Here is an 11,026-nt window from a genome sequence, read left to right as displayed (position 1 = left end):
GAAAAATACTCATATGCAAAAATTACTGAATAATAATGAAAAAACACCAAATTTAATTAAAAACTCAAAAATTCTAAAAAACCTAAAGCTTAATTAAAATACTAAAAATAATTAAAAATTAAATTAATTATATTTTATTGAAAAAATATTGAATAATAAAGAAAAAATAATGTATTTTAATTATTAACAGTAATATAATTAACAATAATTATTTTTAAATTGCAATTAACAATAATTATAATTTAAGTTTTAAATAGTAGAAAATTACAATATTTTTATAATTAATAATAAAACGTAACAAATCGTTTCCTATTTAACCTAACCCGATTAGAAAAAATAATAAGCTCAACTTGGAAGTTATATGCATATATGGTAAATATTATTCTATAATATTTAAATAACAAATTTTATATTAATATATATAGAAATAAATAATTTTTTTATACTAGACTAGAATTAATTTAAGTTTTAATTTTTAAAAAATCATAGTTTTATAATTAACGCGAGCCTCTTTATCAATAGAAAATGTGCAAGCCCGAGCCTGAGCCTAGCTTAACCTTGGGCCTAGATCTTGAGCTTGAGTCTAGCCCTTATATAAAGCCCGAAGCTCAAGCTCGAGCCCGATGCTCGATCTGTACAAAAAATGTCTTATTTTCAATATATTTTTATAAACTTATATTATATTAATTTAGTAATAATTTATATATATATATATATATATATATATATATATATATATATATATATATATATATAACGTAAGTACTTTTTTATATATGTAATAGTATCGGGTTGGGCTTATTTGGGAAAGCATGAGCTCGAAGCCATAAGCCTGAAATTTTGTCCAAGCTTGAAAAATAATGGATCAGTCTAGGTCGGGCCATCAAGCTACCTGACCCACGAATAGGTCTAGTTGTATATATAAACAATTGTATACATAAAAAATCATATGAAATAAAGATTTAAAACATCTTTTTCAATTTTTTTTAAATGGACCTTTAATAGCTAAGGCCCGGTCTGCGGCCTGGTTTGGCCCAAGGCTTGACCCATGGACGAACTCGACCCACGACACGGCACGGGCTTGTGTGGGCTCAAGCAATGGATTGTGCAGAACCGACCCCTAAATTATCCCAGGGGAGGGAGGCACAGCCCGGGACACCTCGTGGGCCGGCACGACATGGCTTGCACTTTGTGCGGACCGCATGCGGGTCATGCCATGTTGGCCTAGCATGACCTGATTTACATCTCTACTTGAACCTGTCCAACACTAGGGATGGGGCAAGGAAATTTGAGGATTCCCCATCCTTGATGAGGAGTGGGATGCCTTGCCCCTGAACTCGCTAGACATTGAGGAGTGGTTGTCTTGCCCTGAACCCATCTGATACTGGGGATGTGGTAAGGATGGGGTAAAGTGTCTTGATTATGGGGCAGGGACAGAGATGGGGTGCCCCAACCTGAACCCACCCTGTTGTCATTCCTATACAATTGTTAATTATTAGTGAAATTAATAAAATTTTAACTTTTGTAATTACTTTTATTTATTCAAAGTTAATCAAAATTTTATTTAAAATAATAAAAATAATAAGAATTATTAAAATTACTACAAATTATTAATAAAAATAAATTTATTAAAAAATATTTGTTCATATTAACTTCACAATAATTATTTTTTTTGTAAATCAATATTAAATGAAAAATACAATTACTAAAATTTTAGATATTAACAATAACTTTGAATACTTTTAGTTAATTTAACAATAAATTTTGAGTATATATATTAAAATTGGATAGTCCATGTTAGCACGTCTCTCCTTTGAGAGAAGCTATTTATCTATTTTCTCCATTTTTTGCATATTTTCTTATTTTCTTTTGTTTTAAAAATATAGAACAATAATAATTGCTTATCTTGATTAGATTAATAAGCTACACACTATTAAAGAGAGACCTTTGGGTTTTCCAAGGCTTCTTATTTTAATGCATACTAGCGGGGGCCCGTGCGATGCACAAGAATTATTAAGAGAAAGCTAAATAATAGAGAGGGTCATATACTAAAATACCCCTTATAGTTTCATGGATTTACTAAATTCTACCATATAGTTAGAATTTTACTAAAATACCACTTAATAATTTCCAATGGATTAAATCAATCTTCCATTAAATGATTGTGGAAAATGGCATTGTTGACCCTAATGTTCATTTAAATAAATTTAATCAAAAGAAAATAAAAATGAAAATACCATTTTTGCCCTTAATATGACACAGGCAACCACTCTATTGGCTATATTTGACAATTTTGTTTTTTATACAAAAAAGTGTTAAGGGTATTTTTGGAATAAAAAATCATGAACCTAATGGCAAAACAAACACTCCTTAATAAAAGGTTTAAGTAGATAGTAAAATGAAACCTATAAGATATATTTTTTATACAAAATATATGTGCGCGGCCTGCGCGACCTGGCTGACCTGGACTAGCTTAGCACATGATCTGGCCAAGCCGCCCATAAGGCGCCCACCGACAAACCTGGCCTAGACACTGACCCACTGATTGACACAGGCGCCAGCTTGATGACCTGGCCTAGACACTGACCCGCCGACTGACACAGGCGCCGACCTGACGACCTGGCCTAGACATTGACCCGTCGACTGACGCAGGTTTCCCCCTGACAACCCGGCCCATGCGCCGACCTGGCCGCCTGACACAAGCGCTAGCCTGACGACCTCGAGGAGTTCACCACCGTACCCCGGTTCTGACAGGATGCGACGAGTCTTACCGTTTGGAGGCTTTTCACCCACCTAACCCGCGAGGACTCCGGTATATAAAGACCTCACCCCCCAAAGGGGAGGGGGATGAAAAAAGGGAAGTAACCCTGCTCTCTAGCTCTCTCATATTATCTTCAAAGCTCTCTACAATAAGAGTGCTAACTTAAGCGTCGGAGAGCCCCTGTCGGGAAAATACCCCGGGACCTCTGATTCAGTTCTCGTAGGTCCTTTAGCTTCCGCCGCCTACAAAGAGGAGGAAAAGATGGAGTTCTCGGAGGTCCCTCAGCTCCTGCCACCTACAAAGAGGAGGAAAAGATGGAGTTCTCGCAGGTCCCTCAGCTCCCGCCACCTACAAAGAGGAGGAAAAGATGAAGTTCTCGTAGGTCCCTCAGCTCCCGCAGCCTACAAAGGAAAGAAGACCACCTCATGCTGAGGGCAGTCGGATTGCGCCGCACCAAGGAGCTCCAGCATTCTCTAAGTCACCGGTCGCCTAGTAGGCAGTTCGCCACCGAGCAGCTCGCCACCAGGCAGTTCGCCACCAAGCAGTTCGCCACTAGGCAGTTCTCCACCAGAGAGCTCACCACCAGGTAGTTCACCACCAGACAGTTCGCCACTGGGCAGTTCACCACCAGGCAGTTCTCCACCGAGCAGTTCGCCAGTAGGCAGTTCACCACCAAGTAGCTCATCACTAAGGCACGCCACCACTAGGTCAAATAACGAGGTACTTAGCAAAAAAATTTTACATCACAAAACATTGGTACGTGCCCGAAAACGGTTACATCAATTATTAATTTCAATATTGTGTTAAAATTATTTTCTGCTTTAAGGAAATTTTTTTAAATTTATTACATAAGTTCGTTATTTTAATTATTGAAAATCTAGTTATGATAAATATCTAGTTATTTAAATATTTAAATAATCTATAAAATATTTAATTTTTTATTTAAAATTTAATTATTAATTTAATATTAATTAATAGTAAATAAAATTATTAAATGCTTCAGATGTTCACAGATCCCGCTAATTTATATATTTAATTATCCATAAAATCATAATTTATACTATTATTACATAATTTTATTATTAATTTTGTAATATATTAAATTCAATATTGTGTTAAATATATTTTTTGCTTTAAGGAAGTTTTTTAAATTTATTACATAATTTCGTTATTTTAATTATTGAAAATCTAGTTATAATAAATATCTAGTTATTTAAGTATTTAAATTGTTAGTACATAATTTTGTGATATATTTTGTAAAAATATAAAATTATTTTTTATGTTTTAATAAATATTTTAAAGTTATTATATAATTTTGTTAGAATATTTAAATAATTCTTAAATTATTTAATCCAAACTTTACTATAAATTAATAATAAATATTATTAATTAAAATTACTATAAATTATTAATAAAATTAAATTTATTAAAAACATTTATTTGTATTAAATTAACATTAATTATTTTCTGTAAATCAACATTAAATAAAAATACAATTATTAAAATTTTTGATATTAACAATAACTTTGAATACTTTTAGTTAATTAACAACAAATTTTAATTATTAATTTAATATTAATTAATAGTAAATAAAATTATTAAATGTTTCAGATGTTCCGGTGCATTGTACAGATCCCGTTAATGGCCAAAAGTAAAAATAAATAAAAAAATAAAAGAAAAAAAAATACAAAACTGAGAACGTAGCTTTTTTTTTTTTTTTTTTCAAGGAAGATAGTATAACACGATACGTTGAAGGAAAGCGATTGATGGCGTACGTTAACGTCACTTGCAAGATACCTCAGATTCATTCATACACCCAAACAAGTCCTAAGTACCAGGCGGATGCTGAATGAATGTACCGGACCCAAATTTATCCATGACATATGACATGGATGACGGTGATTAGACTTTGAACCGGTATCCATAAGTTCCTTTGTATTTGTAAATTGTAACCAAGGGTCCTCCACAGACCACATGCACAGGCTCATAAACTCAGAGTAATGTAGGCCCCTGTTTTGGAGTGCTTTTAAGCACTTAAAATATTCCAAACGCATCTGAAAAAATGCTATGGGCATTTGATAAAAATAAAGCTCAATAAATGCTTGTTTTTAATGAAGGGATTACATTTGTTAAGGGCAACTTTTGGGCCAGATAAAAATAATAATTTTAATAAAATTTCTAAAATATAAAATTTTAAAAATAATATTAAATAAGGATAAAAAAAACTGTTCATCTTTTTCCTTTTACAAATAATATTAAATCATTCATCAGCGTCCCCACATGTCGTCGCCACTGACAACCTTTGGTAACACCTCCGCCTACCTCTGCCCAACGCCGCCGCCTCTATCCACTTCAAAAACAAAATTCTCTCTCTCAATTTTCTATTCTCTCTTCAATGTGGGCAATTTCCGATAGTTAAGCTGGAGAGGTGGCCGGAAAATGGCGAAGTATCAAAGGAACGACGTTGGATCAATGGTTCTAGAGAGGGCCGGAGGAGGGAATATCCGGCTATGGCCGACGATTTAGGGAGCTGCATTTCGTCGGAAGCTCTTGGACACGATGATGTGTGGTGTTTCGTGCCACCAGCATGAGATGGATTCTGGTGTTGCATCGCCGCTACAGATGCAGAAACTGAACCAGAAACAGAAACCGAAGCAACAGGAGAAAGAGCAGCTGGAGTCGCAGCAGAAGCCAAAATTGAAGAAGAATGGTGGATCAGGGAGGTTATCGTAGCTTTTGAACTTGTCGCAGACATCGGAGGCGGGATTGGAGGATGAAGTGGAGGTTGAGACGAAAAGGAAGCTTGAGGTTTTCGAGGAGCTTCAAGGTGTTAGGATTACAATTAGTAATTGAATTAGGAGTCTCCGTTGTAATTGAATCAGGAGTCTCCGATTCATCTTATCCTTGTACATCTTCTTATCCTTGTAAACATAGGATCTCGATTGTATATATTTCGGCATTTTGAGTAAATAAAATCATGAAAGTAGAAACCAGAGAAGCTCTGGTTTTTCATGGCAACAGAGCCAGGGCACTCTGGAGATCAACGGCGACTTTGGATCAGCGATCAGTGGCGACAACGTTCTGCGTTGTGCTTCAGTCCGGCATTGTGTTTTTCGGACAAGCGGCGGCACTTCGATGATCGTCGTCTCCTTCGACTTCGAACCAGTGATCAGTGGTGACTTCGGATCAGCGATTAGCGGCGACAGCGTTTTGCCCTGTGGTTTTTTTCAGTCCGGCGCTGTGCAACGATCGATCAGCGGCGACAACGTTCTGCGTTGTACTTCAGTCCGGCACTGTGTTTTTCGGACAAGCGGCGACACTTCGGTGATCATTGTCTCCTTCGGAGAACAGCGGCAGCACTTCTTCTGGTTTGTAAAGTATCACTGTTCATCATCTTCTTCGGTGAACTGTGGCGGCACTTCGTGTTCTTCCGAACGTGATCTCACCCTATCTTCTATCAACCAATGACAATCCAGGGAGCATTATCAAACACATCCAGCTTAGAGGTGACAAGTATGATGAATGGGCTCGAGCAATAAGAACGGCGCTGCGAGCCAAGAAGAAATTCGGCTTCATCATGGATCAGTGAAACAACCTTTGAAAGATTCAGTGGAATTAGAAGATTGGTGGATGGTGAATTCCATGCTTGTGTCATGGATTCTGAATACGATTGAACCAAATTTACGTTCAACCGTAACATACACAAAGATTGCGAAGACACTCTGGGACGACATAAAGGAGTGATTTTCTGTTGGTAATGGACCACGAGTCCAACAACTCAAATCCGAATTGGCGAATTGCAAACAAAGAGGTATGACGATTCTGAATTACTATGGAAAACTCAAGATGATATGGAAGGAATTGGAAAATTATGAGCAATATCCCAATTGTCAATGTGGCAAGTGCAACTGCGACATAAGCAGGGCATGGGATAAGAAGCGAGTTGAAGAGAAACTTCATCAATTTTTGATGGGGCTAGATGACACGGTCTATGGAGGTGTGCGTTCGCATATACTGAGTACGGAAGCCTTGCCAAATTTGAATCGAGCCTATGCCATAGTGGTTCAAGAAGAGCAAGTTCAGACTATGATGCACACAAAGGAAGAGAAAGCTGAAGCTGTGGCCTTCGTAGCCCACACAAGAAAGAGGCAAAGCGAGGGCAGAGACAAGAACGCTGTATGTACTCACTGCAACAAGACAAGCCACGATGTAGAGTCTTGTTTCCAACTGATCGGCTACCCTGAATGGTGGGGTGATCGGTCGAAAAATAATACCCGTGGAACAGGCCGAGGGCGTGGTGGACAGAAACAATGAATAGGGGCAGGAGGAAAAGGTCGTGATAGCCAAGCTAAGGCCAATACAGCCAAAGTCTCTGTGCAAGGCAATACGTCTCAAGGAGAATCAATCGATACAGCCAAGATTGGGTTAAATGGACTGAGCAGTGAACAGTGGAATATGTTACTCAACCTTTTGAACACACAGAAAGAAGGGAGTCAACGACTAAGTGGTAAGAAAAAATTGTCAGAATGGATAATAGACACAGGGGCCTCTCATCATATGACAGAAAACCTCAAGTCAATGAGAGACATAAAGAATACCATTCCGTGCTCTGTCAGGCTGCCAGACGAGAAGGCGACGATAGCAGAAAAAGAAGGCACAATTGTAATGGACGATCACCTGAAACTGACTAGTGTTTTATATGTGCCTAGTTTGAATTGCAATTTACTTTTTGTATCACAATTAATTGAGGAATCAAATTGCATTGTCCAATTCACTAACAAATTATGTGTGATACAAGACCGCACTACGAGGATGCTGATTGGAGTGGGTGAACAGCGAGAGGGACTCTATTATTTCTGGAGCATTGCATCAACAACAGCAATGAAGACTATAGAGAGCAGAATGTCGGATATTTGGCATCAAAGGTTGGGGCATCCTTCTTATAGAATTATTAAATTGCTACTTTTTCGTACTAAGCATACTGATAGTAGTAAGGGTTGTGATGTATGCTTCCGAGCTAAACAATGTCGGGAAGAGTTTGTTCCTAGTAATAATAAAGCATCTGATATTTTTGAGTTAGTTCATTGTGATTTGTGGGGTCCTTATAGAACTGTAGTTTCTTGTGGTGCACATTATTTCTTGACCATAGTGGACGATTTTTCTAGAGGCGTTTGGATTTATTTTCTGATTGATAAGAAGGAAGTGGGACGAGTCCTTTGAAATTTTTTTGCTATGGTTCAAAGGCAATTTAACAAACCTGTCAAGGTGATCCGTACTGACAATGGGACTGAGTTTGTCTGCTTGACTGGTTATTTTGCTGAAAGTGGCATTATTCATCAAACCACTTGTGTTAGGACCTCTCAACAAAATAGGAGGGTTGAACGCAAGCACCGCCACATACTCAATGTTGCCCGCGCCTTGCGCTTTCAAGCTAGCTTGCCTATTGATCTTTGGGGGGAATGTGTCTTGACCGCATGTTATCTGATCAATCGGACACCGTCCGTTCTGTTAAATGGAAAGACTCCCTATGAAATGTTATTTGGGCGACCTCCTTATGATAATGTGCGAGTTTTTGGTTGCTTAGCATATGCGCACAATCCTGGTCATGGAGGGGATAAATTTGTTAGTCGAAGTAGATGGTGTGTTTTTGTCGGGTATCCCTTTGGGAAGAAAGGATGGAGCTTATATGGTTTAGAATCTGACATGCTCTATGATTCCAGAGATGTTACTTTCTTTGAGCATGAATTCCCGTATACACACAAAGAGGATGCACGACCAAACAAAGCACAAGATTGTGAAATAAGTGGGACAGATAAGGTGTTGGTACCATCCACTTCTTCCCTTGGACTTGCAAATGGCGAGACGGAGACTAACCAGCAAAATGAACTCGCAGAAGAAGGAGTCCGTGTAGAAGAAGGAACCCACGTAGACCTGAATATCAATGCACCCATGCATCCTTCTAATGTCACCACAGAAAATGCAAGCGAAGATAGACCTGACGTTAGGGGGGGTGGCAATGTTGAGCAACAACAACACTCTGATACTCATTTGGGGTGTGGGCATCGACAGAAACAACAGTCCACAAGGTTAAGAGACTATGTGCTTCACACCACACAGTGCTTGAGTCCCTCTCCGCGTACCTTTGCAAGCTCACTCGGCCAATCACATTCTGCAAGTAGTCATTATCCCATAAATAACTATGTGAACTGTAACAATTTTTCTCGTCGACATCGTGCTTTCTTGCCTGGTATGACTGCAGGAGTTGAACCCACTTCTTTTGCTGAAGCTATAAAGGATGAAAAATGGAGGGATGCTATGCATAAAGAAATACAATCACTTGAAAATAATCAGACATGGACCGTGGAGCCTTTGCCATTCGGAAAACGAGCCATAGGATGCAAATGAGTTTATCGAATCAAGTATAACGCTGATGGGACAATGAAAAGATATAAAGCTCGTCTCGTGGTTTTTAGGAATAAGCAAGTTGAGGGAATTGATTATAATGAAACTTTTGCCTCAGTTGCAAAAATGGTTACTGTCCGTACCTTCCTTGCAGTCACAGCAACTAGAAATTGGGAGCTTCATCAAATGGACGTACATAACGCATTCTTGCATGGTGATCTACATGAGGAAGTCTACATGCGAATGCCTCCGGGTTTTTAGTCAGATAAACCAGGTAAGGTGTGTCAGTTGCAAAAATCTCTGTATGTCTTGAAACAAGCGCCGAGATGTTGGTTTGCTAAATTAATCGCAGCCTTGAAGACATATGGGTTTCAACAATCATGTTCAGATTACTCTCTCTTCGCCTTTCGTCAGGATAGGGTGAACGTGCTTGTTCTCGTATATGTGGACGATATTATCGTGTCAGGTAATGATCGTATAGCAATTCAAGTCTTCAAGAAATGTTTGAGTGACTGCTTCCATATGAAAGACTTGGGATCATTGAAATATTTTTTGGGCATTGAAGTTGCCCGAAACTCAACTGGAAATTTTCTGTCACAATGAAAGTATGCTTTGGATATTATCTCTGAAGTTGGTTCACTTGGTGCAAAACCTGCTCATTTTCCTCTGGAGCAGAATCACAATCTCGCCTTGACAGACGGGGCCCTCTTGTCTAATCCTGAGCAATACAGATGCTTGGTGGGGAGGTTTATTTATCTCTCAGCAACGCGTCCAGAGTTGTCTTGTTGTGTGCATGTTCTGTCCAAATTCATGCAACAACCGCAAGAAAGACATTGAGAGGCTACATTGCGAGTGGTGCGCTACTTGAAAGGAAATCCTGGTCAAGGAATTCTCTTGCGTTCAGATTGTGACTTGCAGTTATATGCCGGGTGTGATTCAGACTGGGCGAGTTGCCCTTTGTCTCGACGTTCTCTGTTTGGGTGGCTTGTTATGCTTGGAAAATCGTCGATTTCCTAGAAAAGTAAGAAACAACACACTGTGGCTCGTTCTTCAGTGAAAGCAGAGTATCGGTCTATGGCCAGGGCCACATGTGAATTGAAATGGTTGAAGGGATTGTTATTGGCTCTTGGAGTTACGCATTCAAACCCAATGCGTTTATATTGTGACAGTCAGGCAGCCTTGCATATTGCCGCAAACCCAATGTTTCATGAGCGTACGAAACATATTGAAGTTGATTGCCATTTTGTACAGGATGAGATTCAAAGTGGCTGCATACGTCCTGCTTATGTGTCGACTACCGTTCAGTTGGCTGACATTTTTACAAAGGCACTGGGTCACAAAAAATTTGATTACTTTCTCCGCAAGTTGGGCATTCACCATCTGCATGCTCTAACTTGAGGGGAGGGTGTTAGGATTGCAATTAGTAATGGAATTAGGAGTCTCTGTTGTAATTGAATCAGAAGTCTCCGATTCATCTTATCCTTGTGCATCTTCTTATCCTTGTAAACATAGGATCTCGATTTATATATTTCAGCATTCTGAGTAAATAAAATCATGAAAGTAGAAACCAGAGAAGCTCTGATTTTTCACAAGGAGTTGTCAAAAGGTTGCGGTTTCAGGAGGAATCGCAGCAGAAGGAAACGACTATGGATGTTAGGAGGCTAGCGAAGGAAGATACTAAGGCGAGAGCGACGCTCGCTATGCTCGGAGCGATTCCTCCTCTTGTAGGAATGTTTGATTCCAGTGATCTCGACTTTTAGATCGCTTCGCTCTACACTCTTCTCAATCTAGGGATCGGAAACGATACGTCTGATTCACTATGCTTTTCTTCGCGACAAATTTGATTTTTTCTGTTACCAACCT

General features: G+C 38.7%; 1 long non-coding RNA gene across 1 annotated transcript; it reads left to right on the top strand.

Moving 5' to 3' along the window:
• The first annotated feature begins 5,037 nt into the window (after positions 1-5,037).
• Positions 5,038-7,840, top strand: LOC148853144 (uncharacterized). The gene is made up of 2 exons (XR_016098832.1): positions 5,038-7,423; positions 7,560-7,840. It is a non-coding gene; the product is annotated as an uncharacterized LOC148853144 (long non-coding RNA).
• The last annotated feature ends 3,186 nt before the right edge of the window (positions 7,841-11,026 follow it).

Source organism: Nelumbo lutea, chromosome 5 (assembly GCF_056320005.1).
Source record: "Nelumbo lutea isolate HS-2025 chromosome 5, American lotus-T2T, whole genome shotgun sequence".
Classification (NCBI taxonomy): domain Eukaryota; kingdom Viridiplantae; phylum Streptophyta; class Magnoliopsida; order Proteales; family Nelumbonaceae; genus Nelumbo; species Nelumbo lutea.
This window is presented reverse-complemented; position numbering and strand designations above follow the sequence as displayed.